Raw genomic sequence first — 19,885 nt, forward strand, 5'->3', positions numbered from 1 at the left:
GTAGATAGCTAGCGTTTTTAGGATTCTGTTTTCCTACTGCAAAATTCAGATTAATCGCATTCTTCCATACTCACTTCTACAAATCATAGGTAGTGCGGTATGGTTTTGGGGAAGTTGGAAAGGCAGATATTAGTTTTGAGGTTAGTCAGACCTGGGTTTGAATTCCAGATCTACCATTATTCCAGCTATTTGGATCTTGGGCAAGTTCATTTAACCTGATTTCTAGTTCCATTATCTATAAAAGAGCTATAGGGAAGGGAAAACTTTACCTCTACCCTATGGTCTCTGAATGGGTCCAAGAATTAAGTCGACATAAAACAGATTTACAAGAGAAAAGCACTTCATCTTACTTAATATTTTTACATATGTGATTCTTCATAGGAAAATGAAGACTCAAAAAGCAGTTAGTATATCACTTTTATGGCTTAATTTTCTGTGATGACCACTTATCTTCTAACATAGGTTGCTAATATAATTGTGGCATCTGATTATGACCAAAATGTAGGGATAAATAATAATTGCCTAGGATAAGTTGAAAATTAAGAAACTGGACAGGAAATCCCTGGCGGTCCAGTGATTTCATTGCTGAGAGCCAAGCCACAGGGCATGGCCAAAAAGGAAAAAAACAAAACAAAAAAAAACTGTACAAATGATTAACATTAAGTACTCCCCATAAGCCCTTTAAAAAAATTATTTAGGCTGCTCGGGTCTTAGTTGCGGCACGCGGGATCTTTTAGTTGCAGCATGCAGACTCTTAGTTGTGGCATGTGGGATCTAGTTCCCCGACCAGGGATCGAGCAAGGGCACCCTGCATTGGGAGCGGGGACTCTTACCCACTAGACCACCAGGGAAGTCCCCCCATAGGCTCTTCAATCATGAGAAAGCCAAAATAATAAGATTTTTGTCTACTTTACTCATCTAGCACCTAGCATCATGCCACTTATATAGGAAGATGCTCAATAAATATTTTAATAAATGCTAAATGAATAAAAATATTTTTAATACAGATTTTGATGAAGAGGGGCCATGAACTACATAATATTGCAAATTGAAAGAATTTTAAAATTACACTACATAAAAGCAAGCCCTACTATGAAGAATATATTTTTCTGCTATAAAATGCTGTCATCTCATCATCCAAAAGAAATTGGATACTAGAGTCCACTGAATATCAAATTTTAATCTTTCACCATAATGTCTTACATGAAGTAGAAGTTCGGTGTTTGCATTCCTTTTTTTTTTTTTTTTTAAGTATTTATTTATTTATGGCTGTGTTGGGTCTTCGTTTCTGTGCGAGGGCTTTCTCTAGTTGTGGCAAGCGGGGGCCACTCTTCATCGCGGTGCGCTGGCCTCTCACTATCGCGGCCTCTCTTGTTGGGGAGCACAAGCTCCAGACGCGCAGGCTCAGTAATTGTGGCTCACGGGCTTAGTTGCTCCGCGGCACGTGGGATCTTCCCAGACCAGGGCTCGAACCCGTGTCCCCTGCATTGGCAGGCAGATTCTCAACCACTGCGCCACCAGGGAAGCCCTGCATCATTCCTTCTTATGGTTGTTTGCAGCCTGTACATTCATATTCGATGTGTATTGAGTGTCTAAATTTTACTGGGTAGGTACTGTGCTGGGCTTGTTCACATGAACTTTTTTTTTTTTGGCTGAACCTCGTGGCTGTGGTATCTTTGTTTCCTGACCAGGGATCAAACCCATGCCCTCTGCAGTGGAGCGCGGAGTCCTAACCACTGGGCTACCAGGGAATTCCCCACATGTACTTTTTTTAAGAGGCACTGAGCATAGTGGTTAAGATAATTTTTCTCAAAATATTGCACTTCAGGCACTTACATAGAATTAACTAGGATGCCTGTAAAAAATGTAAATTCCAAAAAAAGTAATGATGTAATATATCCCAAATCATTGAATTGTACACTTTAAATTGGTAAATTATATGTCCATGGATTATATCTCAATAAAGCTGTTTTAAAAATTAGATTTTAGATGCCATAGCCCAGTTCCAAACTCTGTAAATTAGAATTTTGGAAAAAGAGGAGGTGGTGACTAGAAGTTCGTACATATAACAAGAATCTCAGGTTATTTTTTTACCCACAACATTTTGAGTTCAATCAGAAGTTTCTGACTAGAAGACTGTTCAAATCCTACTAGTTGATGTAGGGCCTCAGTTTCTGTACCTGTAAAATGTTAATAGCTGTAGTAGCTACCTCATAGGGTTCTTGTAAGAATAATAAGAGATAAAGCATGTAAGGCGGTAGAATGCCAGGCATATAGGAAGCACTCAATAAATGTTAGCTGTTATTTACTATTGTGGGAAAGGGGAAATGATGTTCCCTCTACCTTTCTGATTTCTTAACTGAGACTCTTGTAATAAAAGACAGATTAACAAGAGAAAAGCAAACAAATTTATGAACATGTATACCCCATGGATACCTGGGGAGATACCTAGGAAAAGTGAGTAACTTAAAGAGGTGGCTTTAAAATCCAGGATTAAATACCATTTTAATAGGTAATGGAGGGACTTCCCTGGTGGCCCAGTGGTTAAGACTCCGAGCTCCCAATGCAGGGGGCCTGGGTTCGATCCCTGGTCAAGGAACTAGATCCCACATGCCGCAGCTAAGAGTTTGCATGCCGCAGCGAAGATCCTGCACACAGCAATGAAGATCAGCCCGCGGCAATGAAGATCCGGAGTGCCGCAACTAAGGCCCGGTGCAGCCAAATAAGTTAATTTTTAAAAAAATAGGTAAAGGAGAAGGAGGACATAGACCTCTTATGGGAAGAGATTTTTAGGAAAGATGAATGGGCCCTTAGAAGAATAGATGGGAGCTATGACAGTTTGTGATAAAGTTTGTCAGGGTGTGGTGTCAACTTCTAGTCTCTCTCCTGTGATGAGTCCATCTTGGGACTTCCCTGGCGGTCCAGTGGTTAAGACTCCGCACTTCCACTGCAGGGGGTTCGGGTTCCATCCCTGGTCAGGGATCCTGCATGCCTCGCTGCACGGCCAAAAAAAAAAACTTCCCTTGTTGTTGAAATTCCTGGGGAGGGGATTTATGACATTTGGGTTCCTTTTGGAGGATCTGTCTTTAGGGAGAAAAGGGAAGTTCAGAGAAAGTCTCTCCCTGCATTTGTTGCTTTTCAGGTGCCTTCAGCTTAAAACCAATATGCCAAAACAGCATATTTTGGGGTGACATGTCCTGAACTCCGCAAGCCTTATTTTGGAGTGGCATATTCTTCTACCCTTCACTACTCATTATTATTATTATCATCATCCTGCTACTGACTTCTGTTTTTTTAGGGGGGCCCTAATCATATTATTACTGGACTACTTAAGAGCCTTCAAGTTTATCTCCTGTCTTCCACTTTTATCTCAAATTCATCCTCTATATGGATATTAGAGTAATAGATCTAAAATGTCTATCTAAGCATATCACTCTGCTTAAACTTTTTAATGTCTGCCACCCATTACTTAAAGATTAAATTTAAACACTTTAACAGGCCATAAAAGAACCTTCGAGATCTGTCCCTAGCTCATCTCACTCACCACACTAACATTTTTTTCCAGATGTTTTCACCTACCTTACAACTTCCTTTTTACTTTTGGGACTCAAATTTTATCTTTTGAAATATCTCCCACATCTCATGCCCGAAGTCTCCATTTGTTTCTCCAATGTCCTCAGCCCCCTAAATAGGCAAATTTACACCCTTTTCAGGCTGCAGGTTACAACAGAAAAAAGGATTAAATTTTATGTTGTAGGAAGTAGAGTAGTAATGAAATATGCATATTCAGGGAGAGAGATTTATCAACCATTTTTTTTTACATGGGATTTGAGGTATCTGCAAGGTGCATATTATATAGAAAAATATAACAATACGAGGATGCAGAAAACCATTAAGTAGAAGTGAAGGTCAAATTGTAGAAGTAATCAAAATCAGTATGGTATTGGCATAAAAACAGATTAGTGGAACTGAATAGACAGCCCAGAAATATACCCATGCATATATTAATTAATTTATGCCAATTAATTTTTGACAAAGGAGTCAAGACTATACAATGGGGGAAAGGACAGTCTCTTCAGTAAATGGTGTTAGGAAAACTGGATAGCTATATGCAGAAGAATGAAACTGGACCACCATCTTATACTATACACAAAAATTAACCCAAAATGGATTAAAGACTTGACTCTTAAGACCTGAAACAATAAAACTCCTAGAAGAAAACATGGGCAGTAATCTCCTTGACATCAGTCATGGAGATGACTTTTGGGATTTGACACCAAAAAGCAAAGGCAACAAAAACAAAAGTAAACAAATGGAACTATATCAAACTAAAAAGCTTCAGCACAGCAAAGAAAATCATCAACAAGATGAAAAGGCAACCTACTAAACAGGAGAAAATATTTGCAAATCATGTAACTGATAAGGGATTATTATCCAAAAAAATATAAAGAACTCATACATCTCAATAGCAAAAAACCAAACAATCCAATTAAAAAAAGGCAGAGGTTCTGAATAGAAATTTTTTCCAAAGAAGAACAAATGGTCAACATGTACATGAAAAGATGCTCAACATCACTAATCATCAGGGAAAAGTATGGTGATGGACGTTAACTAGACTTATTATGGTGATTGTTTTGCAATATATACAAATATTGAATCATTATGTTGTACACTTGAAACTAATATAATGTTGTATGTTACTTATACCTCAATTTTTAAAAACCGAAAGGAAAAAATAGAGTGCCCACTGTAAACGCCAAGATCTTATTTTTTTAATATATTTGTTTACTTCTTTTATCTTGGCCGTACCAAGCAGCATGCGGAATCTTAGTTCCCGAACCAGGGATTGAACCCGTGCCCCCTGCAGTGGAAGCGCAGAGTCTATTTTCTCTGTATTGTCTCTGATTTTTAAAAAATTTTTTAAATTTAATTAATTATTAATTTATGGCTGCGTTGGGTTTTCGTTGCTTTGCGCAGGTTTTCTCTAGTTGTGGCGGGCGGGGGCTACTCTTCGTTGCGGTGTGCGGGCTTCTCATTGGGGTGGCTTCTCTTGCTGTGGAGCACAGGTTCTAGGCGCGCGGGCTTCAGTAGTTGTGGCGCATTGTCTGTGATTTTTTAAGCTGATTTTTACCAACAGACATTCAACTGCCTTGTGACAGGGGCATTTTGAGACTCCTGAAGGACTGAGACTTCGTCAGGTGTGTGGAAGGCAAAAGGGCAAGACAACTGCGGTAAGATGGTAATTCAGGTTATTAACCACATGATCCAGACATTAAGGAGCTGAATGAGGCCGGCAGGATGCTCCTAGGTAGGAGAAAGTTGAGGCATCAAATCACAAGTTCTCTATAAGGTGCATTGAAGCTGCGGAAGGACAGTATGAAACAGCTGGCTGAAGAGCAAAAAGTTAAGGAAAGGAATTTGGAGTTTGAGATTTCTGGTGTGAAATACACCAGATAACAAGGTCTGATCTTAGCCATAGTGGGTGAAGGTCAGCACATTTCAGAAAGTGCAAACACTATAGGGTGTAAGATGGTTCATGCATATGAATTGTGAAAATCACACCGATGTCAAAGTTGTATGGAAAAGTATGTTTATTGTAACATTACAGTTAGTGTTACTTTTTTTTTTAATTTTTATTTATTTATTATTTTTGGCTGTGTTGGGTCTTCGTTTCTGTGCGAGGGCTTTCTCTAGTTGCGGCGAGCGGGGGCCGCTCTTCATCGCAGTGCGCGGGCCTCTCACCGTCGCGGCCTCTCTTGTTGCGGAGCATAGGCTCCAGACGCGCAGGCTCAGTAATTGTGGCTCATGGGTCCAGTTGCTTCGCGGCATGTGGGATCTTCCCAGACCAGGGCTCGAACCCGTGTCCCGTGCATTAGCAGGCAGATTCTCAACCACTGCGCCACCAGGGAAGCGCCAATGTTACTTTAAAATTTTTAAACTATTGTTCATCACTGGAAGATTGCCTAAGTATTTGATACCTACTTTAAGAATTCTATACAAATTTCAAGTTTTTATAATTATAATCTCGTGTATGTAAAAATTATGTACTTAAATGATTGTGCAGGTATGGAAGGAGAGTTTGAATGACACTCATACAATGTGACTGTGGTTACAAAAGGGGAATGAAATAAAATGTCTGATGAAGGGGGGGTGTGACTTTTGCATTTTATGCTGTATATTTCCATGTTCTTTGACCCTCATGCAATAGCAGTGCATGTTTAAATACATTAGTGAAAAGTATCATATTAATAATTCCATGGAATACCTGCAGACTGAGAAGCATCAGAGTTGTTTAGGAAGCCTTTTTCATGTCTCTTTGTGCCCTGAAGATGTTGCAGATGGTCCATATATTGTGCATCTTGGGCTAAAATTTGTAGTGTTGAATTCATGATTTCTTCCAAGCTCAGGTCTTTTTTTTTTCTTTTTAATTTAATTAATTTATTTATTTTTATTTTTGGCTGTGTTGGGTCTTCATTTCTGTGCGCGGGCTTTCTCTAGTTGCGGCGAGCGGGGGCCACTCTTCATTGCGGTGCGCGGGCCTCTCACTGTCGTGGCCTCTCTTGTTGCGGAGCATAGGCTCCAGACGCACAGGCTCAGTAGTTGTGGCTCACGGGCCCAGTTGCTCCTTGGCATGTGGGATCTTCCCAGACCAGGGCTCGAGCCCGCGTCCCCTGCATTGGCAGGCGGATTCTTAACCACTGCGCCGCCAGGGAAGCCCCAAGCTCAGGTCTTTGATGCCATCCTCCGAAGATTGATTTGCATTGTAGTTCAGGGGAATCAAGTTATTCTGTGAACTAGATGCGCCCGTGTGGCCTAAAAATTAAGAGTGAATTAGTAATGAGTTTCTGTGATTTGGTTATAGGTGTAAGAATAGAGTCTAAGATAAGAGGCAATGAATTTGCTTATTATTTGATTTCTACTTAATTCACCCTGACTCCAACTTTCTGATTTTGTGACGTTGTCACCAGCTTCCAGCCCTTGTTGACATAGGTCCATGGTTGTCTTTCTCTAGGTCTTCTCTCCCAGATGCTCTGCTTGAATTTCAGAGATAAACTTCTCAGCACCAGACAGTTTTACCTAAGAAAAGTCCTGAAAATATAGTTTATTGTTATAGAAACACATTCAAAAGCTCTTATAAGTAAATGACTGAATTTTCTATTTTCTAGAAAGTCTCTGATTTGAAAAAAAGGACATTAAAGTTATTGAATTTCCAAGTATAATAAGTATTATTTATAATAAAAATGTTTCCAAGTAACATGCTTACAGCAAAATAAATAAATAAATAATATAAAGTACCAAGAATATGTTTATTACTAAAATTTCGATGATCACTATCCAGCACTGGATTGGTTGCAATGACTCTAATTTCAATGTATCATTGTTTCCCATCATTTTGATCTCTCCAAGTATCAAATAGAGTAATATAATTGTCTCCTGATAATTCACAATAGAGACAGTAAATATTTCCTTGAAAGTCTTTGTTCACCTGCCCTTGTTACCGACCGGGGTTCTTGGTTTCCTTAATCAATAGAAATTGATAACAGGCCTGAATAAGAAATTCAGGCAAGGCTTTATGGTGGCCCCTGCTGCAGCAGGAGGGAGTGAGAACAAGTAACAGTTTCCCTTTCTCACTGGCTTGCCCCCTGAGGGGGCAAGATGGTTCCTTCTATGGGGTGAAGGTAGAGGTGTGTCCAGGGGTCAGGCCAGAGGGGTGGTTTAGGGGTATGCCCACCCCTTTGGTGGTGGTGTGTGCAGGAGGCATGCGCAGTACCCCGCTTTGCTCCGGACACTGTTTTTGCTCCCAGCTCTTCAGAAGTGGCAGTTGGGGTTTCGGTCTTTTTGTATCTTGTTGTCCATAATTTGCCCCAACGATGCATGCACGCAGTGATTTTTAGCCCCTTATAGTTTCTTTGTATTTTGTTGCTGGAGGAGAGGTGTGTCCAGGTGCGAGCCCTGCAGCAAAGGGTCCCAGGTCCCAGCCTGTCTCACACTTAGACTTGCCTGTGTGGGTGCATTTGTGGGTTCAGTGGTGTGTGCTCAGTTATGCACGTAGAAAAATTCCTTACGCTGGTGATGGACTTACGCTTAATCCTGCCCCTTGAATCTGGGGTGATGGCAGTTATTTCATAAAAACTTAGAAAGTCATATGCCTTTTAAATTTTTAGTTATTTATTTTTTTTATTTTGAGGATGAGTGTCTAATTTACGAGAACAACATAACACTGGGATCTACATGTTCCACCCACAGAAAGGCTTTTATCTGTTCTTGAAAAATTAAAGCATTCACAGCAATACGAACTGACCGTTCAGGTCTTGTGAGAAAACTTAAGTCAACTTTGAAAATAGTTCATCTAAGTGCCCCATTTTCTGAATTTCCACCACTCTGGGGCTGCCAGTTGGCTACATCACGAAGGATAATGGGAACCTAGTTCCAATATTGGGGGAAATGAATACCGAAAACAGGATTTAGGGGTAGCCCTGGATTTACAAGGAAAGGGGACTGTTCATAATAGCAGTTCTCCACTTGCACTGCTAACATTTTCCTTTTTACGAAAGATCTCCACCTCCTCCCTCCAGAGCCCATTGCCAGGATGCTGACGGGGCCTCTTCATCAATAGCTTCTGGAAAGGGTTTTTCCGCAACGGGTCTCCTGGAATGTTCTGCTCCAGCTCTGGAGGGTGCTCTGAATCAGTCCACCAGCATGAAGTTAGACTGGCAGTGAGCTATAAACTCCGTCACAGGGTGCTGTTCACCTTCCGTTTTAATGGTGCCAGCGATGCTGTCGTTTTCCAGGATGGGGAGGAAAAGCTGCACAAAGTCAGAGGTGTAGGGAGGTGCGATCACATCCAGCACCTCGGTCACAAAGTAGCGAATGAGGGAAATGTCGGTGTCCCCCTTCTCCAGACACGTGCGGATGTAAGTGACCACAGGGAGTACGTAGCCTTGGCTCAGCAGGTGCACCATTCTGTCCAGGAGAGTCTTCTTCAACTCGAGCTGCTCCATCGCGTCCAGCTGGGAGTGCTGTGTCTCCAAGAGCTTCACCAGCAGCTGCAGGACCTGGGGGTGCAGGAGCTGGTGGCAGGTGCTGATCTGGTCCAGCAGCGCCAGGTGCACGGGGGTGCAGCGGGTCTGCAGCTGGAAGTACTTCGGCTCTGATACGCTCCAATCCACCCACTTCAGCACACCCATTGCCACCACTGGAAACCTGATACACTTATAGAGGGCGCTCAGCTCGGCCACGAGTTCAGAAGCCCCTTTGTTCTCAGCACAACACAAACTGTGAACAGTTTCAACAGCTTTGGCCGTTGACTTCAGCTCGGCTTGATTGACGCTCACACGCCTGTCCTTCTTCCAGGTCTCCACCACGCTCACCGCATATGCCAAGATATGGATGTACTTGTGCTTGTGGTCCGGGTTGATCCTGGCCCCTGGTTTAAAGAGTGAGTCCATGAAGAGGCCCAGGAAGGCCGGCACCCGGATGAGTTCAACAGGGGGCGGGTCCACGCTGGTAAACAGGTTGAAGAGGACAGTGATGTCGGCCGGATTCAGGGCCCCCTTGGACAACATCGCCCCAAGGGCCTGACACAGCTGGGGGTAGGAGGCAGCTGTGCCCAGTGCAAGAGAGATCCGACTGGCATCGCGGCCCCTCTCCTGGGCGAAGCGCTGCACCTCCTGTGCAATCCTGCGCACGGCCCAGCCCCCCTGCCCTTCCTGGGCCAGCACGGACATCAGGACCTGGGCCACCAGGTACGTGTGCTCCCCGTGGCACACCATCTTAGCAAACTGAGGGAGATTTTCAGCAAGGTTGTCTTCTCCATCCAAAAGCGTAGCCAGAGAGGTACAGAGAACTTTAGAAAACACTTCCAACTGCTGGCAGGCTGCCGCCACACCGGTGATCTCCCCGTGGTATCCTGCATCGGAAATCAGCTTGACCGTGAAGTTCAGCATCAAACAGTCTGGGTGCGCTTCAGTCAGTTGGTAAACAAGATCTCTCCACGTGGGATGTGCAATCATTTGTTCAAGCCAAGCGGGGGTCTCTCCTTCTTCAGTAAAGATAGAATCTGCTTTGCGGGGGTCGAACTGTTGCATCAATAAAGTCTTCAAGTGATTTTCCACAGTTTGCTGAACCTGCACTGGTTCAACCCCTGTCTGAATGAGCCACTGGGCCAGCAGGTTGACGGTCTGGGCCACAGCTGTGTAGTTGTCTGATAAGAGCCGGATCACCTCCTCCGGAGACCCTCCTGCCTGAAAATACTTCATCAGAGTGTTAAAGATGGAGGGTTCCATGATATAATCCCTCGTAGAAAATTTCTGCAGGCATTCTTGCTGGACCTGGGCGTCCTCTTCTCCCTGTGCATACCCCTCCTCCTGCTGGTCGCCCCACTCTGCCGCGCTCCCGAAGTCGTCCTGGTCCAGGTCCATGCTGACGCCCGTCAGGACCCTCGCTGTCCTCTACCCTGGCTGCCTGTTTAGGAAGAGAAACAGGATTATGATCTATTCCCCCTTCTTTTCAAAGCTTTAGTACTTAAAACGGATCTTTCTTGATAGGAATATGCATTTTCCTGAGTAGATAGTAGGAGGACAGTTCTACTGGCTACTATTGATGTAATTTGAGTCTTATGTCCCAGAGGTGATTTCATTGGCCAATTGAGACGCTTCTCTATAATGATCACATGCTGAATGTATACTCAGATAAAATTATTACTCTTTTTAAAAATTAGGAAAAACTATACTTTCTCCAGACAACTAATATATTCTCTCTCTCAAAATCTAATCACATGTCCCTTTAACCTTTGGCACTCAAGAGATCAAAAGCAATAATTCTGAAACAAATCTTGACTCAAAATTAGTGTCTAAGATCAAATGCCTTGTATTTTTATATACTATTGCTATGCCTCTTCATTCATTGAATCTTCCATTCAAGTTAGAAGTTTCTTCTTCTTGATTTTATTAATTTTTTTCCTGCTACATATTTATTCATTTAACTATAATTTGAACACTTATACATGGGCCAAGCAATCGTCTCTAGGTACAGTGAAAGGTTTCGGTTTTTGAGCTAAGAACAAAGGTAAGTTTTTCTAATATTTTAAGCGGAGAATTAACATAAAATGATTTTCTTTGAAAGAGATTGTGGCTGCCGAGGGAGAATGGCTGAGAAGGGAGCCACTGAGGACAAGGGGGCAGTAGGAAGACAGGTATTAGTTAGGCTGGTAGTGGATGTGGGCTGTAGAGGGGGGAGGGGTGGAGGAGTGAGCAGCACCGAGAGGTACTGAGGGTCCATTGAAGGTTGGGGGCTGGTGGGGAGGGAGGGGGTGAGACCACTGACCACCAGGTTTCTGGCTCCATCCAGGGAGACAGAGCAGTGTCCCCTGAAGACAGTGATTTAGTGGAGAAGATCCTGGACAGAATGAATCTACTGCCCTTTGAAGACCACTGAAGCCAGGAAATGCGTGAGATCACTAAGTGAGAGGCTGCAAATTGGCCATTGTGGGCAGAAGGCAGCAAACACATAGTTTGTTTATATTGTAAAATGTTCTTTTTCAAGCAAAATCTTGAATTACAGCCAACATTTAAAAATCAAGAGGCTCAATGTTAAAATTCAAATTTTGATGTGAAAAATAAAATCTGATGAGTGATCCTAAGTCCCCAGGTGAACAGCCATTGTCTGGACCTGAGGAGGACTTGCCCCCTTTAGATGGAATCTGGTTTCCCGAATCAGCTACAGTCTACACAGCCTGCTTAACTTCACCTACCAAGCGCTGGCAGACAGAAAAAAATATAATACACACACACACGCTCATTCCCCATTTGTGACTCAGAGGATTACATATTCTCTGTATAATAAAGCCTCTCTTCCTATTCAACTGTTCAGTTCTGCTGCAGCTGAACCTACGCTCTGTTATCACTGAAATCCATAAGTGTTAGCGGAGAAAATGTACTGTTCACTGAGGATGCCTGTGGTAACAGACTGCAGCAGGGTCAGGCAACTCCAGTCCCGGGCATTTGTGTTTTGTTTGTTTCATTTGCTTTTCCTCCACAAAATTCCAAAGGTCAAGGTTTACATAACGTGAGACAGAGTGAAGAAAACCAAGGAAAAACAGAAGGCTTGAGAATTTACTGGGGGATGTGGCCCTTGGAGAACAGGAGGGCCACAGAGAGAACCCAAGCTCCTCAGTCCTGGGTTTATCCACAGTCTATCCCAGTCCCTGAAAAACAAGAAAAAGAGCAGCCCAAGCTCACACTGCTGGTAGGATTTGTGGTTAGGATCTACACTCAGCTCTGCCAAGCTAAAAAACCTCACGTATTATACCATGGAATATAAGGCAGCAATAAAAAAACTATGAAGTAGGTCAATAAATACTGATGTGAAATGACATCCCAGATATATTTGAGATAAATCAAATGAACGCTTACAGCAGAATAAATTTCTTAGATTGAAAAGCATATCTGATAAGTGTTCACATAAGCAGAGGGCTTCGCTGGGAAATTCTACTAACATGAAAACGATAATTAAACCCTTCCCAAACTCTTCCCAAATACAGAAGAGAAAGGAACATTTCCAGCTCACTCTAAGAGGCCAGTATTAATTACCCTGTGTTATCAATCAGGGATCAACTAGAGAAACTGAGCCAGTAGGAGATGTGTATTAGAGATTTACAGCAAGGAATTGGCTTACAGGATTGTGGGAAATGTCTAGGCAAGTCTGAAATCCTTGGGGCAGCCGTCAGAAAAGGCAGGCTGGCACTCTTTGGCACCAATGAAGCTGCTCTCCACAGACAGAATTTGTTCTCTTCAGAGAAGCCTCAACTCTACTCTTAAAGCCTCAGTTAATTAGATCAGGCTTATTGGATTATCTAGGATAATCTTATTACTTCAAGTCAATTGATATGGATTTTAATTGCATCAAAAAATACCTTAAGGGACTTCCCTGGTGGTGCAGTGGTTAAGAATCTGCCCGTCAATGCAAGGGACACGGGTTCAAGCCCTGGTCCAGGAAGATCCCACATGCCACAAAGCAACTAAGCCCGCGTGCCACAACTACCGGAGCCCACGTGCTACAACTACTGAAGCCTGCGCGCCTAGAGCCCGTGCTCCACAGCAAGAGAAGCCACTGCAATGAGAAGTCCATGCACTGCAACGAAGAGTAGCCCCCACTCGCCACAGCTAGAGAAAGCCCGCAGGCAGCAATGAAGACCCAACGCAGCCAAAAATAAATAAATTAATTAATTAAAAAAATTTAAATTCAAGGTTACTAATTCTATTTTAAAATTTGCAACTTCAAATGTGTGAGGTTCAAATCATTAGTTACATCCTTTCCCCCCTCTCTCCTCTGTCATTTCCATCCACAATATAAACATACTATAATTATTACCAGGTTAGGAAAGAAAAAAGTCCCTTGAATCCCACAAGGCTCTATTGCTATCACCCCATTTTAAAATTTTCTTTTACAGGAAAACTCTTTTAAAGCATTCTCTCTATTTGCTGTTTGCATGTTGGTGATTTATTTCCTGCTCATTGTCTCTTGAACTTACTCCAGTCAGGCTTTTACATTCAACCCCCATGGACACCCCTCTTGTCAAAGTCACCAGTTAATGATCTTAACATTACAAAAATCTAGTGATCATTTCCCAGACCTCTCTTACTTGAAGTATCCGGAGATCTCTCCACTTTAAAGGCTTTCGTCTCGTGGCTCCCAGGACCCAATCCTTTCCCGAGATTCCTTCTATGTCAATGGCTGCTCCTTGGGAGTTTTCTTTGCTTCTTCCTTCTCCTTCTTTCTACCTCTCCCTGACTTTGGACCTACTATGTCTCTCAAAGCTAAAGCCCTAGAGCTCTGAGCTCCTATATATACTGTCTAAGCACGGAAATCTAATCACAAGGATTTTGCTACCACCCACACAGTGATTAGGTCTGGATTTTAATCTCCAGGTTTATATATATCCAGACTCCCAATTCAGTATCCCTACTTGGACGTCTAATAGGTCATAAGTCAAACTTAAAACTCCCAACCTCAACCATGATGCCCTGCACTGACCCCTGACCCACTCTCAGTCCTCACCATTCAAGTAAAGCCAATTCCATTAGTCCAGTTGATTGAGTCAAGAACCTCACCATCGTGACTCAGCTTCTTTACTCTTGGTCCAAACTCAACCTGTCAAAAAAATCCGGCTTGATCCCTTGCTATGTTTCTGACTCCTATTAACACTTTCCTTCACTCATTTTGTTCCATCCCCTCTGGTTGCCTTGCTTTTCAGTTAACAAGCCAAGCATGGTCCCAACTGAGCCCTTTGCACTTGCTGTTTGCTCTGCTTAGAAAGTTATTTCTCCAGATAAAAGTAAGACTTGTTCTCTTACCTTCTTCTGGTTTCTTTTCCAGTACATTTATTGACAAGGCAGTGACCAAAAATGAGACTGCAGTCAGTGTTAGAGAAGACAGTTAGGGATTTGGGATTAGAGTATGAGAGTTAATGGAACCTCTTGGGGGGTTTAATCTGGGTTGTGATTAGGTAAAATTGAAATTTGAGAATTGATGAGAGTTCTTCTAAACTGGAGACCAGCCTGAAGACTTTGCAATTCAGGTTATGGATTTTGTACTAAAAGGGTTGTAAGTGATGAGGAGAACTCTAGGGTGGAGACAGATTGGATGAAGGAGATGGAAAGACCAATAATTTGCTGGTGGGGAGGTTACAGAGATGATGGTGACTAGAACTAAGGTAACTGTCATTCAAATCTTGGATGTCAATGGGCCACAAAAATGAGCCCCAGTGGTAAGGTGGGCAAAGTGTATAAACAACAAAAAACACAAAAAGAACACATTTCCAATTGGCACATGAAAAATGTTCAATTTAATTAAGGTGCAAAGAAACAAAATCTTAAATAATGAGATGTACATATACAAAAAAATTATTTGCATTATGATGCAATTTTATAAAAAAAATATTAATTCCATAAATATTTATTTACCACTTAGGTAATCAGCAAACTGTGTTGGGAAGTCTAGATTATATACCAAAATATTAAAATAGGGTTTTTTAAAAAAATAAATAAATAAATAAAATAAAATAGGGTTTTTTTCTGGCAGATAGATATGGAAGTGATTCTTTTTTTGTGTGTGTGATACTATAAAAGTTATTTATTCACTATACACAGAACATGTCCCCTATAAAGTGTACATAAAAAACACTAAAAAGTATAATTTGGTGAACATTTTCTCGATTACAGAACATACTAAATCAGTTGGGATAACAGCTCTCTGTCTGCCTCAAAATAATCTAATTATAGTACCCAGAGTATCCTTTATATCCGATGCAAAATTAAATACTTTTTTTTTTTTATAATTTATTTATTATTTATTTATTTATGGCTGTGTTGGGTCTTCGTTTCTGCGTGAGGGCTTTCTCTAGTTGTGGCAAGCAGGGGCCACTCTTCATCGCGGTGCGCGGGCCTCTCACTATCGCGGCCTCTCTTGTTGCGGAGCACAGGCTCCAGACGCGCAGGCTCAGTAATTGTGGCTCACGGGCCCAGTTGCTCCTTGGCATGTGGGATCTTCCCAGACCAGGGCTCGAACCCGTGTCCCCTGCATTGGCAGGCAGATTCTCAACCACTGCGCCACCAGGGAAGCCCAAAATTAAATACTTTAAAAAAAAAATACTGAATTAATGGGAGTATTGCTGAGTGAATGAATAAATGAGAGTGATGACTCAGGGACTTTTTTTTTTTTTTTTTTTGGCTGTGCCACGCACACAGGATCTTAGTTCCGCGACATGGGGTTGAACCCGTGCCCCTTGCAATGGGAACACGGAGTCTTAACCACTGGATCGCCAGGGAAGTCCTTAAATACTTATTGTGAGAATTGTTTCCTAATGTATGTTTGAGGAGGCAGAGTTAACAATTTAATATAACTCTAGTATATGACAGTCACTGTACAATAAATCAGTTTATTACAGATTAAAACAGATCATTTTTTCATTATTTGTATTAATGGGAGGCAAACAAATACTGGATACTTTTAAATGGCAAATAACCACAAAGTGACTTATCTGTGATAGTATATTGGGTTTTATAATTACATGGGATATAAATGGTGTAAAATATTGTTATGAATAATATATCTCAAGCAAAACAATGAGGCCACACTGTAATGATTCACTAGACTGTGCTCTGTAGACATTTACTGAATAACTGAATTTTATCTATTTTTCTCCCTAATTACCCAGTACAATTTTTGCCCACAGTAAGGGCTCAGTAAATGTTTGCTGAATATACTGACTAGGAGAGAGGGGAGAAGAGATGGACCCTCTTAGCTGAATGTCAAGTATTAAAATTGGAATTTACAGTGGGAGAATGTTTAAGATGTAAACCACATGTGCCACACAAGTAAGGAAATAAATGCCAACAAAGCAAACCATTAAGCAGAAAACACTGGCACTGGAATAAGCAAAGGCAAGATTTGCCAATAGCGAAAATAGAACTGACTTTAAGAGATAACCAAGGAAAAGTTTATATTGGACCAAACCTTTTCTCACTGAATTCAGTTTGAGACAAACCAGTAGAGGCACTGTGAGAGACTATGGCTGTCTTCCTTGATTTTCAGACATCCTAGTCTCCTTTTTTTTTTTTTTTTTTTAATTTTTTGGCCATGCTGTATGGCATGTGGAATGGCATGTGGGATCTTAGTTCCCTGACCAGGGATCCAACACGCACCCCTTGCATTGGAAGTACGGAGTCTTAACCACTAGACCACCAGGGAAATCCCAGACGTCCTAGTTTCCAATAATTTAACATGGACCTGCTACCCATGAATCAGTATAAACCGAATCAGATTTAGGATTAGTTTCCACAAGTACAAAGATGAATTACCTTTTTTTAAAATTTGAATTTTATTTATTTATTTTTTATACAGCAGGTGCTTATTAGTTATCTGTTTTATTCACATTAGTGTATATATGTCAATCCCAATCTCCCAATTCATCCCACCACCACCACCCCAAATTACCTTTTATTTGTCCTAAAATGCTTACTTTCAATGATTCCATGGAGTTTCGATAACATTCTTTTATCTTTTCAGACCGGAGTCCAAATATTCGTACAGTATTCATACTGAAGCACCTTCCACCCACCCTTTGGTCGCTTGAACTGCTCTTTTTTGGTTCTGTTTCTGCTTTCTCAGATCTTTCTTGAAGCATAGTAAGCAGAACTGTACTGGATATTCCTGCTGCAGTTTGGCCTATCATTGTTGGAATGGATTCTACTACACCGTGGTCTTCCAGTCGGTCTATTTCTAGGACTATAAGATCTTCTATAGTTGTAATCAAAGGACTGACCTTTTTTTTTTAAATTTATTTATTAATTTATTTATTTTTGGCTGCATTGGGTCTTCGTTGCTGCACACGGGCTTTCTCTAGTTGCGGCGAGCGGGGGACACTCTTCGTTGCGGTGAGCAGGCTTCTCATTGTAGTGGCTTCTCTTGTTGCGGAGCGTGGGCTCTAGGCGCACGGGCTTCAGCAGTTGTGACACACAGGCTCAGGAATTGTGGCTCACGGGCTCTAGAGCGCTGGCTCAGTAGTTGTGGCGCACGGGCTTAGCTGCTCCGTGGCATGTGGGATCTTCCCGGACCAGGGCTCGAACCCATGTCTCCTGCATTGGCAGGCGGATTCTTAACCACTGCGCTAACAGGGAAGAAAGGACTGACTTCTTGAACGCCTTCTTTTCTCACTTTGGCTTCTAGAACATCTATATCTGTGATAATCATCATAGAGTGATGAACTATACACATTTCCTCCCTTCCTTGGCTTTCATCCGATTTGGAGTCTTCCCATCCCCCTGTGCAAATTGTATGTCAATTTGGTGTCCACAAATCCATTTTCTGTCCTAATTATGTAAAGCGTCTTTGGCATCACGAACATCCTCAAATTGAACATATGCAAATCCTCTTGGAGGTGAGTGTAGAAATCAAGTGGAACATACACATCAACTATAGGACCGTAACGACCAAATTCATGTTGTAAATCTTCAGACCTGGTATCATCGGCCATGTTCCTTACAAAGAGAGACTTGTTGGGGGGGAGGGGGAGAGGGGCCCAGGTACAGGGACACAACTGCAGCATGAGTCTCAGCAGGGACACTATCCCCCGGGCAAACTGGCTGCAGCTCCGGTGGCGGATCCTCAGACACACACAGCCAGAAGTCTCTGCTGGAAGTGATTCTTTTCATTTTTATTGTTTTGCTTGTTTCTGTTTATTAAATTTTCTGTAATGTACAGGACCACTGGTGTAATACAAATAAATAGGAAAAAATAGACTATGCATATAGTGCATCTAGCATACCTAGTTACCCAATTCTGGGAGAATTTTAAAGGAAGAAATGAGGGTAATATTAAGGGTTAGATTTTTCCTCAGCTAAGTAGAAAATTTCCCAGCAAACAAAGGATATAAATCGTTTTTGTAATGTGGTATGAAAATTCTCTTTATGATTTGATCTCTGACTATCTCAGATGATTATGAAAGTGTATTGATTGGAGATGCAGCTACTGTACAGATTATCTAGTGTGCATTGTGCAAAGGATCTAATGACTCTCTAGGTAACGTGAGCAGCAGACGCTCCCTCATATCCTCCCCACCCCCAGACACCCATATCTACAGCAACAGGGCATCCTTACACCAGTGGTTCTCAACCATTGATGCACATTAGAATCACCTGTGGGCACCTGGGCTCCATATTAGAGCAATTTAATCAGAAGCTGGGGTGGGGGGGAGGGTTAGATGTTTGTTTCAGGTGAACAGTAAAGTGATTCACAATATATATACACATTCTTTTTCAGATTCTTTTCCATTATGCATTATTACAAGATATTGAATATAGTTCCCTGTGCTATACAGTAGGACCTTGCTGTAGTGTGCATCTGTTAATCTCATACTCCCAATTTATCCTTCCCTTCCATTTCCCTTTGGTAACCATAAGTTTGTTTTCTACGTCTGTGATTCTATTTGTTTTGTAAGTAAGTTCATTTGTATCACTTTTTTTAGATTTCAAATATAAGTAATATCATATGATATTTGTTTTTCTCTGTTTGGCTTACTTCACTCAGTATGCTAATCTCTAGGTACCTCCATGTTGCTGCAAATGGCATTTTTCATTCTTTATTATGGCTGAGTAATATTCCATTTTGTGTGTGTGTGTGTGTGTGTGTGTGTGTGTGTGTGTGTGTGTGTGTGTGTATACATCACATCTTCTTTATCCATTCCTCTGTTGATGGACATATGGACATTTAGGTTGCTGCCATGTCTTAGCTATTGTAAATGCTGCTGCAATGAACATTGGGGCGCATGTCTCTTTTCGAATTATGGTTTTCTTTGGATATATGCCCAGGAGTGGGTTGTAGGGTCATATGGTAGCCCTATTTTTAGTTTTTTGAGGAACCTCCATACTGTTTTCCATAGTGGCTGTACCAATTTACATTTCCACCAACAGTGTAGGAGGGTTCTTTTTTCTCCATGCCCTCTCCAGCATTTATTGTTTGTAGACTTTTTAAAAAATTAATTAATTTATTTGGTTGCACAGAGTCTTAGTTGCAGCAGGCGGTCTCCTTAGTTGCGGCATGTGAACTCTTAGTTGTGGCATGCATGTGGGATCTAGTTCCCGGGCCAGAGATCGAACCTGGGTCCCTTCAGTGGGAGTGCAGTCTTAACCACTGTGCCACCAGGGAAGTCCCTGTAGACTTTTTGATGATGGTCATTCTGACTGGTGTGAGGTGATACTGCATTGTAGTTTTGATTTGCATTTCTCTAATAATTAGCGATGCTGAGCATCTTTTCATGTGCATTTTGGCCATCTGTATGTTTTCTTTGGAGAAATGTCTATTTAAATCTTCTGCCCATTTTTTTTTT

General features: G+C 41.8%; 1 protein-coding gene and 1 pseudogene across 10 annotated transcripts in view; one reads left to right on the forward strand and one right to left on the reverse strand.

Moving 5' to 3' along the window:
- Positions 1 to 19,885, forward strand: part of GDF3 (growth differentiation factor 3) — a 148,900-nt gene that overhangs the window by 52,570 nt on the left and 76,445 nt on the right. The window lies entirely within an intron of this gene.
- On the reverse strand, positions 1,233 to 19,710 carry LOC309608755 (negative elongation factor C/D pseudogene; annotated as a pseudogene). Of its 6 annotated transcripts, none has more exons than XR_014249705.1 (4): positions 13,634 to 19,710; positions 12,118 to 12,205; positions 10,360 to 10,464; positions 1,233 to 7,089 (listed from the first exon to the last, which is right to left on the reverse strand). The product of XR_014249705.1 is annotated as a negative elongation factor C/D pseudogene (transcript). The 6 variants fall into 6 exon arrangements; XR_014249706.1 differs by having other exon boundaries at positions 1,233 to 6,813; positions 6,930 to 10,464; XR_014249702.1 differs by having other exon boundaries at positions 1,233 to 10,464; positions 13,643 to 19,710.

This window comes from Balaenoptera borealis (genome assembly GCF_965194805.1).
Source record: "Balaenoptera borealis genome assembly, chromosome: 13".
Classification (NCBI taxonomy): Eukaryota; Metazoa; Chordata; class Mammalia; order Artiodactyla; family Balaenopteridae; genus Balaenoptera; species Balaenoptera borealis.